We start from the raw sequence: 15,947 nt of genomic DNA, 5'->3' as shown, positions 1-15,947 counted from the left end.
CGCACAGCAACGAAGTGTAGCCCCTACTCGCTAGAGCTGGAGAAAGCCCGAACACAGCAATGAAGACCCAAGGTGACCAAAAATAAATAAAAATAAAAAAACTCAAATCACAAATACATAATCATAGATATAAAACTATTAAGTTTATCTTAAGTACTTAAATTGAGATAGTGAGCTACTTTTAGAATAAGCTAGTATGATATTCATAAAGCTTAGTTGGCCTTGTTATATGTCACAAAGGAAAGAAATTTTGTTTCTGTATGAAAAGGGGAAGTCACTTAACTCACAGTAGTATAAATTGAGGTAAAGGTGCTACAGGTGCTGGTCAGTTGAAAGCACTATGGAAGGAGAAAGAGTGTTGGTGTATAGAACTAGGAAAGAGTGATCTGAGATCAGGAAAAATAAAGTTAATTTTGTTTGTTTTTAGGTCCTAATTTATGCATTGGATATATTGCTTACTAAAAGTGGTATAAACAATATTGACTGGAAATGTTTATAAGTGTGGAAAAGGCTCTGGAAATGGTCAGGGAAGTGTTTAAAGAGGAGGTTGTACTTAAACTGAATTTTACAGAATGACCAGAATTTCCATATGCAAAAGGTATTGGTTCCAAATTTTTCTCAAGGACCTAAAATGGGTTTTGAGAATCACTTTGAACAAAGGGTTTACATGATCTAGCTTTTGATATCCTTTTACTTTCAATCTGTGTATTTGAATCTAAGCATTTCTCCTGTAGTCATCATATAATTGGATCTTGGTTTGTTTGTTTTTTTTTTTTTAGAATCCAGTTTCACAGTCCTTACCTGTGATTATAAATTGTTTGGTCTATTCACATTTAATGCCATTAGTGATAGCTGGATTTACATCTGCCAGTTGAGTTTTTGTTTTCTATGTATCATGTTGGTTTGTTCCTCTGTTTTTCCTTACTGATTTCTTTTCATTAAGTGAATATTTTTTAATGTAGCATTTTGATTTCATTAGTCTTTTTTCCCACTATTTTGGTTATTTCCTTAGTGGTTACTCTGGGGCTTACCATATACATCTCAATTTATCATCATCAATCAGCTCTAGCCATACACTAATTTTATTTCAGTGAGATGTAGAAACATTACTCCTTCATAGATTTATTCCACTTTCTCCTTTTTGTGTTATTATTGTTACACATATTTCACTTATACATCTATAAATGTAAAAAAAACCCCAATAATACCTTGTTATAGTCATTAGTTTATATAATTTTACTATATTTTAAAGAAGATAAGGAGAAAAAGGAGAGCAAGTATATACTGATATATAATATCAGTATATTCAGACTCTTAGCTACTTTCAGGAACTGATAAACACACTCAGAATAGAAGTGTTCCCAAATTTCAGATTCATTTTCTATTGCTCTGTCTTAGCCTGCATCTTGACCGAGTACCTCTTTATTAACTTGTTAGCTCACTGATGTCCATGAGCAGATATTTCCTTGGAAGAAAAGCTATGACCAACCTAGACAGCATATTAAAAAGCAGAGACATTAGTTTGCCTGCAAAGGTCCATATAGTCAAAGCTATGGTTTTTCCAGTAGTCATGTACGGATGTGAGAGTTGGACCATAAAGAAGGTTGAGCACTGAAGAACTGATGCTTTGGAAATGTGCTGTTGGAGAAGACTCTTGAGAGTGACTTGGACTGCAAGGAGATCAAACCAGTCAGTGTGAAAGGAAATCAACACTGAACATTCATTGGAAGGACTGATGCTGAAACTGAAGCTCCAATACTTTGGCCACCTGATGCGAAGAACTGACTCCTTGGAAAAGACCCTGATGCTGGAAAAGATTGAAGGCAGGAGGAGAAGGAGATGACAGAGGATGAGATGGTTGGATGGTGTCACCAACTCAGTGGATGTGAGTTTGAGCAAACTCCGGGAGATGGTAAAGGATTGGGAAGCCTGGCATGCTGCAATCCATGGGGTTGTGAGGAATTGGACACGACTGAGTGACTGAATAACAATGGAGATATGGTTGTCCTCAGCAAAGAGGCCCAAAGGAATTACCTTATCTGCCACAATGAATCAGCTGATCTCACTCTGTTTTTCTAACAAAGCATCATCTTTTACTTAACGTGGCTCTGTATTTTTAAAACCTTCATATTTATCAAATATTTAGTTTGCATTTTGAGTCCCTTATGTTTATTTTAACCAAATGAAGAAAAGTTATTTTTATGGCAAATATCCTGCTTTCTTGAATTAATGAAGGGAAAGTGACTTCTTAGACAACATTCTTATTAAAAAATGAAAAATATATCTAGTTTGTAGTAGAGAAGAGATCTAGATGGATATCACCCAAAAAGAAAGGGAAAAGCTTTTCCCTTTGGATTCCCCTTTGGGAATTTTCTCATGTCCCTTCATAGAACTGGACATGGAACAACAAACTGGTTCCAAATTGGAGAAGGAGTAAATCATTGTCACCCTGGTTATTTAACTTATATGCAGAGTACATCATGCAAAATGCCAGGCTGGATGAAGCACAAGCTTGAATCAAGATTGCAGGGAGAAATATCAATAACCTCAGATATGCAGATGACACCACCCTTATGGCAGAAAGCGAAGAAGAACTAAAGAGCCTCTTGATGAAAGTGAAAGAGGAGAGTGAAAAAGTTGGCTTAAAACTCAACATTCAGAAAACTAAGATCATGGCATCTAGTCCCATCATTTCATGGTGAATAGATGGGGAAACAATGGAAACAGTAACAGACTTTATTTTGGGGGCTCCAAAATCACTGCAGATGGTGATTGCAGCCATGAAATTAAAAGATGCTTACTCCTTGGAAGAAAAGTTATGACCAACCTAGACAGCATATTAAGAAGCAGAGACATTACTTTCCCAACCAAGGTCCATCTAGTCAAAGCTATGGTTTTTCCAGTAGTCATGTGTGGATTTGAGAGTTGGATTATAAAGAAAGCTGAGCACCGAAGAATAGATGCTTTTGAACTGTGGTGTTGGAAAAGACTCTTGGACCTTGGACTCTTGGACCTTGGACTGAAAGGACATCCAACCTGTCAACCCTAAAGGAAATAAGTCCTGAATATTCTTTGGAAGAACTGATGATAAAGCTGAAACTCCACTACTTTGGCTACCTGATGTGGAAAACTGACTCACTGGAAAATACCCTGATGCTGGGAAAGATTGAAAGTGGGAGGAGAAGGGGAAGACAGAGAATGAGATGGTTGGATGGCATCACCAACACGATGGACATGAGTTTGAGTAGGTTCTGAGAGTTGGTGATGGACAGGGAAGCTTGGCGTGCTGAAGTCCATGGGGTCGCAAAGAGTTGGACGCGACTGAGCAACTGAACTGAACCTTCAGGTAACTACCACCTGTCTTAGCTCCCTCAGGTACGGTCCTTTCCTTTAAAATGCTCAGTCAACCCACAGGCAAAATCTCACTATCCCAATAGATATGCCATCACTCTTTGTGTGTGTGATATGCTCTCTAAAAACTGAGTTTCTACTAGTATTGATGAAAAGTGAAAAGGCGTGAGTCACTCAGTTTTCTCCTACTCTTTGCGAACCCATGGACTGTAGCCCACCAAGCTCCTCTGTCCATGGAATTCTCCAGGCAAGAATCCTGGAGTGGATTGCTGTTCTCTGCTCCAGGAGATCTTCCCAATCCAGGGATTCAACCCGGGTCTCGCGAATTGCAAGTGGATCGGCACCTTCTGAGCCACCGTGGAAGCCCAATTTCAATCAAATGTCACTTGATCTTTCTTATCTTCCCTTATTCCAATTTTTAAATCTGCTTTCTCGCTCAGGGAGAGCCCTGGCCCCTGGTGGTATGAGGCACTAAGCAATTCCTGCCTATCTGCCAGAGTTATGCAGAGGAATTGAGTCTTAGTTGCTCACAGCTATAATATGCTTAATGATAATGATGATGATTTTTCCTGCTCTTTTTACTTTTGCCTATCTCACTTCCCCATTGTTCTTCTGGTGCTTCTGAGATTCCCCTACCTCTGAAGTAAACTAGGGAAGTCCCTGAAGTACCCTCAGTTCAGTTCAGTTCAGTTCAATCGCTCACTCATGTCTGACTCATGGCCACAGGACTGGAAAAGGTCCCATGAATCGCAGCACACCAGGCCTCCCTGTCCATCACCAACTCCCAGAGTTCACCCAAACTCATGTCCATCAAGTCAATGATGCCATCCAAGCATCTCATCCTTTGTTGTCCCCTTCTCCTCCTGCCCCCAATCAGGGTCTTTTCCAATGAGTCAACTGTTCGCATGAGGTGGCCAAAGTACTGGAGTTTCAGCTTCAGCATCAGTCCTTCCAATGAACACCCAGGACTGATCCTATTTAGGATGGACTTGATGGATCTCCTTGCAGTCCAAGGGACTCTCAAGAGTCTTCTCCCACACCACAGTTCAAAAGCATCAATTCTTTGGCTCTCAGCTTTCTTCACAGTCCAACTCTCACATCCATACATGACCACTGGAAAAACCATAGCCTTGACTAGACGGACTTAGTCGGCAAAGTAATGTCTCTGCTTTTTAATATGCTATCCAAGTTGGTCATAACTTTCTTTCCCAGGAGTAAGCATCTTTTAATTTCATGGCCGCAATCACCATCTGCAGTGATTTTGGAGCCCAGAAAAATAAAGTCAGCCACTGTTTCCACTGTTTCCCCATCTATTTGCCATGAAGTGATGGGACCAGATGCCATGATCTTAATTTTCTGAATGTTGAGCTTTAAGCCAACTTTTTCACTCTCCTCTTTCACTTTCATCAAGAGGCTTTTTAGTTCCTCTTCACTTTCTGCCATAAGGGTGGTGTCATCTGCATATCTGAGGTTATTGATATTTCTCCCGGCAATCTTGATTCCAGCTTGTGCTTCTTCCAGTCCAGCATTTCTCATGATGTACTCTGCATAGAAGTTAAATAAGCAGGGTGACAATATACAGCCTTGACATACTCCTTTTCCTATTTGGAACCAGTCTGTTGTTCCATGTCCAGTTCTAACTGTTGCTTCCTGACCTGCATATAGGTTTCTCAAGAGGCAGATCAGGTGGTCTGGTATTCCCATCTCTTTTAGAATTTTCCACAGTTTATTGTGATTCACACAGTCAAAGGCTTTGGCATAGTCAGTAAAGCAGAAATAGATGTTTTTCTGGAACTCTCTTGCTTTTTTGATGATCCAGCGGATGTTGACAATTTGATCTCTGGTTCCTCTGCCTTTTTTAAAACCAGCTTGACATCTGGAAGTTCACGATTCACATATTGCTGAAGCCTGACTTGGAGAATTTTGAGCATCACTTTACTAGTGTGTGAGATAAGTGCAATTGTGCGGTAGTTTGAGCATTCTTTGGCATTGCCTTTCTTTGGGATTGGAATGAAGACTGACCTTTTCCAGTCCTGTGGCCACTGCTGAGTTTCCAAATTTGCTGGCATATTGAGTACAGCACTTTCACAGCATCATCTTTCAGGAGATTAAAGCATGCATTATGTTAACAATATAGTAAACTGTATGTGTAAAGTAAAATATAAAATATATATTATAAAAAATTTCACTTTCTCATGGTTATATTTAAACACTCAGTCTTCCCTTTATCATAAAATAGAATTTTATTATTAATATTAGGTTTATTGAAGAGTTAACTTATACACTAAAGGAAAGGAGACTAGAAGAGGGAGGCAAAGAAGGAAGAAAGAAGGAAATAAAAGACAGGAAAAGAGAGAAAATAAATCTATCTATAAGGTTTTATCTTTAAATGACCTTTATGAATCATGTACTTTAGCAATATGTCATTTGATGCACAGATCCATGCTTCCAAGGAGCAAATGTAGAAGTAAATGGACACTGAAGCACTGATCTAAACATTTTTTATTGAAGTATAGTTGATGTGCAATATTATATGTTACAGGTGTACAATACAGTGATTCAGTTTTCAAAGATTATACTCCATTTATGTGTGCTTAGTTGCTTAGTTGTTTTCAACTCTTTGCAACCCCATGGACTGTAGCCCACCAGGCTCCTCTGTCTATGGGATTTTCCAAGCCAGAATACTGGAGTGGGTTACTATGTCCTTCTCCAGGGCATCTTCCTGACCCAGGGATAGAACATAGGTCTCCTGCATTGCAGGCAGATGCTTTACCATCTGACCCACTAGGGATGCCCATTCTCCATTTATAGTTATTATAAAATATTGGCTATATTCCTTCTGTAGTACAGTATATCCTTGTAGCTTATTTTATACAGAAAAGTTTGTATTTATTGGCTGCCTGTCCCAGTATTGATTGCTCTTCCCCTCCTGTCTCCTACTGGTAACCACTAATTTGTTCTCTGAAGCTCTGATTTCTATCTCAGACAAAAAGGAGGTAAAATCACTTCACCAATGAGCTACATGTTTTTTTAAAAAAGCCTTATTTCTTATTTCTTGCCTGTCTTCTTTGGTTCAGTTTTATTATTATTATTTTTTTTAGGTGCACATTGCTTTATTTAAAATGGATAATCAACAAAAACCTATTGTATAGCACATAACTGTTCAATGTTATTTTGTTTTGTTTTGATAGCTTTTTAAAAAATTTTACTTTACAATACTGTATTGGTTTTGCCATACATCAACATGAATCCGCCATGGGTGTACATGAGTTCCCAATCCTGAACCCCCCTCCCACCTCCCTCCCCATATCATCTCTCTGGGTCATCCCAGTTCACCAGCCCCAAGCATCCTGTATCCTGCATCGAACCTAGACTGGCGATTCGTTTCTTACATGATAGTATACATGTTTCAATGCCATTCTTCCAAATCATTCCACCCTCTTCTTCTCCCTCTCCCACAGAGTCCAAAAGTCTGTTCTATACATCTGTGTCTCTTTTGCTGTCTCGCATACAGGGTTATTGGTACCATCTTTCTAAATTCCATATATATGTGTTAGTATACTGTATTGGTGTTTTTCTTTCTGGCTTACTTCACTCTGTATAATTGGCTCCAGTTTCATCCACCTCATTAGAACTGATTCAAATGTATTCTTTTTAATGGCTGAGTAATACTCCATTGTGTATATGTACCACAGCTTTCTTATCCATTCATCTGCTGATGGACATCTAGGTTGTTTCCATGTCCTGGCTATTATAAACGGTGCTGCGATGAACATTGGGGTAAACGTGTCTCTTTCAATTCTGATTTCCTCGGTGTGTATGCCCAGCAGTAGGATTGCTGGGTCATAAGGCAGTTCTATTTCCAGTTTTTTAAGGAATCTTCACTCTGTTCTCCATAGTGGCTGTACTAGTTTGCATTTCCACCAACAGTGTAAGAGGGTTCCTTTTTCTCCACACCCTCTCCAGCATTTATTGCTTGTAGACTTTTGGATTGCAGCCATTCTGACTGGTGTGAGATGGTACCTCATTGTGGTTTTGATTTGCATTTCTCTGATAATGAGTGATGTTGAGCATCTTTTCATGTGTTTTTTAGCCATCTGTATGTCTTCTTTGGAGAAATGTCTATTTAGTTCTTTGGCCCATTTTTTGGTTGGGTCGTTTATTTTTCTTGAATTAAGCTGCATGAGTTGCTTGTATATTTTTGAGATTAGTTGTCAGTTGCTTCATTTGCTATTATTTTCTCCCATTCCAAAAGCTGCCCTTTCACCTTGCTTATAGTTTCCTTTGTTGTGCAGAAGCTTTTAATTTTAATTAGATCCTATTTGTTTATTTTTGCTTTTATTTCCAGTATTCTGGGAGGTGGGTCATAGAGGATCCTGCTGTGATTTATGTTGGAGAGTGTTTTGCCTATGTTCTCCTCTAGGAGTTTTATAGTTTCTGGTCTTACGTTTAGATCTTTAATCCATTTTGAGTTTGGTTTTGTGTATGGTGTTAGAAAGTGTTCTAGTTTCCTTCTTTTACAAGTGGTTGACCAGTTTTCCCAGCCATGGTTCAGTTTTAGAATAGAAAGTGTCAACTACAAATTGGCACTTACCAAGAGCATTCATTGCCAATGACTGAACAACAAGGCGTTTGCCGTCTGCCTCTACAGAGATTGAACCCCATGCTGCTATAGCTGGTGACCTTCAACACCCCCTGAGGGAGTTCAGGGTGGACTGAGGCACTCTGTGCTCCAGGGAATCTGGTGGGACAGGTATTTAGATAGTTGGATGCTTTTAGGAACAGATTTTATGATCTCAATCCTTGCATCTCCTCATATCTAGAGAAGCATTAAATCCCTTCATGGTAACATCAGACCCTCATGACTAACAAAAACCTTTTGTAAATTGAGGGCTTCATGGTATTGAACTCCCCCTTCACTAAAACCTTATATATTGACTTTCCCCACTGCTTCTTTGAAGCAGTCTTTCAGAGCTATCTGAGATGCTGCCTCCCGGGCTGCAGTCCTCATTTTGTCCCAAGTAAAACTTACCTCACAACTCTCAAGTCATACATCTTTTTTAGTTGACAAAAGGAATAAGCACAGGTGCATTCTCAGACCAGTCCTTGCTTAATAAGAATGGTTCTTCACAAGATAGAATGAAACATCTCTCAGCCTTTTAGAGAATAAAGAAAAATGAAAGTCTTTTACTCTAAATCTACTGTAGAGTAAAGTAAAAAAAAAATAATAGAGAAAATGGTAAACTCAGTATAAGAAAATATGTACTGAAAGATTAATTACAGTTGAAAAATTAATTGAAAAATTAAAAAAATTGTGCAGTAGTTATTCTCAAAATATTCACAGTAGGACTCCTTACTTACAATCTACTTCATTTTACTATCAAAAGTGATATAAATTAGTGGAAAAGATCCAATCCTCTTAAATAGAAATGTCACTTGATCTTCTGAATTTGTTTGTATATAAAATTTTATCATAAAGAGACTTTGTGGTGAAGAACAGAGAGTACAGTTATTTATGAAGCTGTCTTTTAATTCAACCAACGGGTTTAATGGAAATGGTTTCCTATAACTTCCTTTGTCAATGTGGTGCCCCTTTTCTCCCAACTGGAGTCACCTCCCTCAAGTCCTCTAGCTGTGTCTGGGATGTTATGAGTGGCTCCATCACTTGGCACTAGTATGCTGGCATTTACCTGTTTGACTATCTGCCATTTGAACACCTGAGATCCCAAATAAGTCACGTGGAACAGTTCTAAGCTTGTTGTAGCCATTGGATCTGGCTACTGTTTTCACTCAACCAGCGTTAGCTTTCCAACTTCTACCTGGATTCTAAAACCAAAGGACCATGGCTCAAGTCCTTGCTCTGTCACTATTATTGGGTTGTCCAATAAATGGCCCTCAGATTTCTCTCTGGGATGTCTGGATGAACTAGCTGGGGCAGCGGCCCCTGCTTCAGTGGAAGGGACTGTGTCTGAAACAGCTTCTGGTGGCACCTTTTTCAGTGATTTCCTTTCTCCCCATAGGAAGAGCTGCACCACAAACCAACTTCCCACAGGAGTTAACAGCTAGCGTTCAGAGACAACTGGCAACCAAGCTCAGACCATTTAGTGCCCATACTCTATGTCCTTTGCTTCTAAGTTCATTCTCATCTTGCTCTGTAAAAGAGAGAGCAACAGGGGGTGGGATCCCTCTGATGAAGCACAGTATCGTTATGCATCCAGCTTCACTCTGGCCCTACCTAACTCACCCCTCTGCAACCATGCACAGAGAATGGGGGAGTCTTGTGCCTAAGGCGTACACCAAGTGATTCTGTTGATGTTTGCAAAAATGGTTGACTTTTGGTATGGTATTTGACTTCTTTGACCTTTAGTTTCGGTTTCTGTGAGAAAAGGAAAAAACGATACTTATCTCACAAGACTGTTTTGAAAGTTAAATATATCTAATCCACCCATTTCCAAAGCACTGCTAAGTTAGCTCTTGTTAAAGGGAAAAACCATAAGGCTTACAGTAGCTTCACTTGTACTAAAGCCCATATACCAAACCTAGTTTTAATACCTAATCTAATTGCAATTTCTAACTTCACCAGAAATGTAATTTGAATCAAGTAGTCTGGTATTTTCTGGTTGAAAGTGAAAGTGAAAGTGAAGCCGCTCAGTCGTGTCCAACTCTTTGTGACCCCATGGACTGTAGCCTACCAGGCTCCTCCCTCCATGGGATTCTCCAGGCAAGAGTACTGGAGTGGGTTGCCATTTCCTTCTCCAGGGGATCTTCCCGACCCAGCGATCGAACCCAGGTCTCCTGCATTCCAGGCAGATGCTTTAACCTCTGAGCCACCATGAAATAATCTGTCATGGTGGCCCACTTTATCCATCCCACCTCCCAGGGGAAAGAGGCAAATTTGATGATAAAACTCTTGCCTTACCCTTCTCCTCCCTAAAAAATGTCCTGGCCCCCAAATAATCCTTTCTTTTGCTAATAGCTTCCTTGCCCTTCAATAGAACCCCCCTTTTTTACAATCAGTTTTACTCAGTTGAATTTTTAAAATTTTATTTATTTATTTGGCCACATCATGTTTTAGTTGTGGCACATGGATCTTCATTACTTCACGTGGGCTCTTTTGATCTGGCAGTGCCAGCTCAGCAGTTGTGGCACATGGGCTGTGTAGTTGTGGTATGCCCTAATTTGCCCTTCGGCAGGTGGGATCTGAATTCCCTGACCAAGGACTCTTTACCATTGAACCATCTGGGAAATCCTTACTCAGTTGAATTTTGCCTTTTTTTTTTTTTTTTTAAAACACTTTCATGTACATGCTTGCTGCATTGGTTAAAATAAATCACCATTGAGAAAGTTGTGGCATCTTGAAGAGGATGTGGGCTTTTGAGTTAGACTTGGCTTTACAGTCTATCTTTGTTGTTTTGTGCTCTTGTAATCCTGAATATGTCCTTGATTCTCTGAACTTAAGAGAGTGTGAATATTAAATGAAATCATGTGTATAAAAGGATTGAACACAATTGGTACCTAGTATGTGCTCAATAAATTGTTAATTTGCCTCCCTCTCCCTGCCTCCCTTTCTCCCTTTCTTCCTTCCTCCTTACTTCCACTCGTGCTTGCTTGTTTCTTAGGCCATTCTGACTTCCCCTTCTTTGTTCCACTTATCCTAACTCTTTCCCACTCTCAATCTTCCCCAGGTGGAGATGAAATGTTTTCCCAAATCCTACAAATTCGTAATATGTTGTGTATGGAATGCAGGAGTGAATCCTTAGCTGATGTGGGCATACGTCTGTGGGCAAGCAACTAACATCCATCTTTGTGATAGTCATTTTTAGCTCATCAAAAAGTACACTGAATTCTCACATCAGTAGTGAGAATTTTCATTTTCATGTATATCAGGGCTGTTCTTTGCTTCCTTCTGCTGAGTTTCTTTTTAGATTTTTTTTTTCTGGAGTGCATCTGTGATTTGGAGGGATATAGTAAACAAGTCAGTAATTCCAGAGTAACATTCAAATGTCACCCCTTCTATCTCCTACTTTCTCGGCATCTGAGATGGTGGTGTCATTTAACACAAAGGATTTGTTGAATCAGTGGAGCCAGAAAGAATAAGAAATCTTAAGATTGGAATTAGACATTCAGTTGATGTACTGGGTAAACAGAGCCTGGACGGGATGATGATGAGAGCTCTGTTATGCTGTTGGAGGGGATCTCTCTTTGGAGGTCTACCCCCAATGGCTTCAAGTTTCAGGCAGATAAGCAAATTAATAATGGGGCTGTTGTAATACAATAGGAGCTTCCCTGGTGGCTTAGACAGTAAAGAATTTGCCTGCAATGATGGAGACTTGGGTTCAATCCCTGGGTTCAGAAGATCCCCTGAAGAATTCCAAGGACTGTATAGTCCTTGTGGTCACAAAGAGTTGGGCACGACTGAGCAAGTTTCACTTTCTGTAATACAATAGGGTGTGCTGGAGCCTTTGGCAAACTGGAGAACATATTTTTGGTCTAAAGACATTCACCTTTTAAAATTTCAAATACTGATAATGCCAAAACAACTATTATTGCCCTATGGGCCATCAATTTGTTATCTCGCCAAGACTTAAGAGAACTTAGTCTTTAGGAGATGTGACAACATACAATAGTGGTGAGCCAGAAAAGTGGTCACCATCAGAAAGCCTTAACTAGAGGTAAAAAGGGTAACCTGAGAGTGATATTATGGCAAGTAGTATGAAGGAAACAGCCAGCAGTTAGTAGGTTTCAGGAATGAGTGTGGCAAGATGTAGGCTCAGTGAAGGTCTCTAAGCCCTCTGTGATAGTGGAGGGAACGAAACCTAGTTCCTGACCAGGAAGGCCTAGGGTCGAGAGTGATGATTGTTACTGGGAATGAGAACTAGGATGCAGCATGTGGCAAGAACAGGTATCACTTATTACTGAATCACTCGTATGTTGAAATGCTGCTGCTGCTGCTAAGTCGCTTCAGTAGTGTCCGACTCTGTGTGACCCCATGGACAGCAGCCCACCAGGCTCCCCCATCCTTGGGATTCTCCAGGCAAGAACACTGGAGTGGGTTGCCATTTCCTTCTCCAATGCAAGAAAGTGAGAAGTGAAAGTGAAGTTGCCCAGTCATGTCCGACTCTTCGCGACCCCATGGACTGCAGCCCACCAGGCTCCTCTGCCCATGGGATTTTCCAGGCAAGAGTACTGGAGTGGGTTGCCATTGCCTTCTCCATATGTTGAACTAGTAATCTTCAAATCCCTTAAAAATATTTTTATTGCTTCCTAATATATGATTTTTAAACTGCTTATATACAGGATTTAGAAATTACACAAAAGCGCAATAAAAAAGGACTTTTGAATTACTGAAGGGAAGACAGCATTGTTTCCAAAGCATGGGGCCAGGCAGGGAATCAAGAGTTTCTGACTTTGGGAAGAGGACTTGGGGGTATGTGAGGAGAAAACTAGGAGAAGAGCTAGAAATGAGTTGAACAGGCTTCATGAGTTATCTAGAGCAGGGCTAATTTTAGACTATTTTGGATAATTTTTATATACTTTGTTTTTAAAATTTATTTTTCATTGGAAGATAATTGCTTTACAATGTTGTGTTGGTTTCTGCCATATATCATTGTGAACCACCATATGTATACCCTTGTCTCCTCCTTCTTAAACCTCCCTCCCACCTCCAACCCCATCCCACCCCTCTAGGTTGTCACAGAGCATCAGGCTGAGCTCCCTGTGCTATACAGCAACTTCCCATTAGCTATCTATTTTATATATGGTAATTGTAATATATGTATTTTTATATTTCAATGCTACTCTCAGTTCATCCCACCCTCTCCTTCCCTCTCTGTGTCCATAAGTCTGTTCTATATGTCTGAGTCTGTATTCCTGCCTTGAAAATAGGTTCATCGGTACCATTTTTCTAGATTCCATATATATGTGTTAATATATGATATTTGTTTTTCTCTTTCTCACTTACTTCAACAGGCTCTAGCTTTATCCACCTTACTAGAACTGATTCAAATTTGTTCCTTTTTTATGGCCGAGTAATTAATATTCCACTATATATGTGTGTGTGTATATATATATATATATATATATATATATATAGTGTGTGTGTATATATATATATGCACCATAACTTCTTTATTTATTCACCTGTTGACAGACATCTAAGTTGCTTCTGTGCATGCATGCTAAGTCACTTCAGCTGTGTCTAACTTTCTGTGGCCCTGTGGACTGCAGCCCACCAGGCTTCTCTGTCCCTGGGGTTCTCCAGGCAAGAACACTGGAGTGGGGTGCCCTCCTCAGGTTGCTTCCATGTGTGGCTATTGTGAATAGTGCTGCAATGAAGCGTGGGGTGCGTGTGTCTTTTTCAACTACGGTTTTCTCAGGATATATGCCCAGGAGTGGAATCGCTGGGTCATATGGTAATTTTATTCCTGGTTTTTAAAGAAATCTCCGTACTGTTCTCCATAGTGGCTGTATCAATTTACATTCTCACCAACAGTGCAAGAGGGTTCGCTTTTCTCTACTTCTTCTCCAGTATTTCAGATAATTGATCATGATTTTTGGTTTGAAAATATTGTAGGTAAGAACCAGAAAACCTAACTCCTGTCTAGTTAAGATGTTCAGTATTCATAATATAACAATCTTATTTAGGAGTTTGAATTCTTAGGATGTCAAATATTCATATTTAAATGCATGTCCTAAATTCCTTTTTGAAGATTATGGACTATTTTGGATTATGTACACCACTGATGTCTCACATCATCAGATTATATTTGTCTTTGACTAATTTCAATGTGGCTAAATATATGTATAGAAGAGTATGACTTTTTTTTTGGTCTTCAACTATTGGCCTGTTTTATGTAATAGTTGGGAGTCAATGTATGTATTTTTATTATAGGAGTACTTCCAGGGCAAGTAACAAGTCATTGAGACTATATGTCTCAGGCCAAAATTAATTATTGTCAACTGATATTACCATATCGAATTCTAATTCTGGAGTTTGTAAGCAAAAACTATTATTTGAATGCATGACAATGATGTTGTACAAAAAAAGAGATTAAAATCTAAAGATGAGAAACAAATACTTAGAGGAGAAAATTTCAACTCATGATTTTTTGGGCCAGTCTTAATCTGCACTCACATCTCTTCTAAAATAAAGAACAAAAAATCATCCATCATATGCTCATATAATGGTATTTTCACTGAATAGGGGCTTTGTGTATAACGTGTCTCAAAATGTATGTAAAGCATTAGATTCACCATATGTGACTGCCACAATGAATCCAGTCAAGCATTCTAAAACATTATTTGTGTATTTAGGTTTTCTTTAAACTTCCTCTTTTTTTTTTTTTTTGTTTTGCAATAGTCACATCTGCTTCAGCAAATTTGTGATTTTTAAACTTCCTTCTGCAAAGTTTTAAAAATATGAATTATCTCTTTGAAAACTTGTAAAAAATATAGTAAAAATGGTCAGAAATTGAATTATAAGCATTCTTAAGGGAATTTATGCCAGATATTTTCTTGCTCATAGATTTTAGCTCAAGATATTTATACAATAGAAATGATTTACAGTGGTAAACATCTCTAGCTGAGTCATCAATGAATATGTAACGGATTAGTTAATATAAATTCTAGTCTTAGCTCTTTCTTATATAATTTTGTGGTTTCAAAGTATTCATTTCACTATTTCAATTTTGTTTATTATGAAATTTGGGAAACTATTAATAAATATCTACTGAACAGTGGGGAAAAAAGTAAAGAAGTTTTATGATATCACAGAAAGAAACAGCACTAGAGTTAGAAAATCTGGCTTTTGAACACAATCTTGTCACTTAAAATAGCCATTTTAATTTAGACAAACCATTTCATTTTCAGAAGCTGACATTTTCCCTTATCTGTCAAATAGTATCTTATTTACTCTGTAAGGCTGTAAGGAAAAACAAAATTAAATAGTGTTGGTAAAACGATTTTATAAATTGTAAAGGGCTGTAAAATGAAAATTATAATTTCACAAATAACACCGGGGCTTTGCTGTAGTATAATCTGCTTCAGCATGGAACTCAATATAATGCTGTTCTATGCAAAACTGTACAAAAGGATATGTCAGTGGCAGGTCTGTATCATGTTCTCTTTGCAGGAATTTGGAGGTTGGTATTATAAAGAAATTTAAAAGATATTTATTTTAGAGTTCTAGTTCTGTTAAACCATATACATGTTATTTCAATGATTTACACTTGTTTTGAGAAATACCAGATTTCCCCCTGTTTATGCTTTCTCCATTCTTTTCACTACAGTCCTATTCCCATGAACAATAAACTGAAAACAGATATAGAAGCATCAGTGGTCATCTTCATGTTCCAGGCCTCTTGAAAATATATAATACAATCAAAGGGACTGGAAAAGATCTATGGCGCTGACTGTAGTAAAAGTATATAGCACAGTGATGGCTTGTTTTATTTGCTGCCCCGTCTCAAATCAGACAATCCCCTGGTATTTCGAGCATATAGTTGATTTCTGTTTTATTTTTTTAATCAAATCACACTTAATAACATGATAAATATAATTAATATTGCTGTCTGTCATGTGACAGCTGTTAAGACAGT

Source organism: Oryx dammah, unplaced genomic scaffold, assembly GCF_014754425.2.
Source record: "Oryx dammah isolate SB20612 unplaced genomic scaffold, SCBI_Odam_1.1 HiC_scaffold_5, whole genome shotgun sequence".
Taxonomy (NCBI): domain Eukaryota; kingdom Metazoa; phylum Chordata; class Mammalia; order Artiodactyla; family Bovidae; genus Oryx; species Oryx dammah.
The sequence above is the reverse complement of the archived record's forward strand: the minus strand, read 5'-3'. Positions refer to the sequence as shown.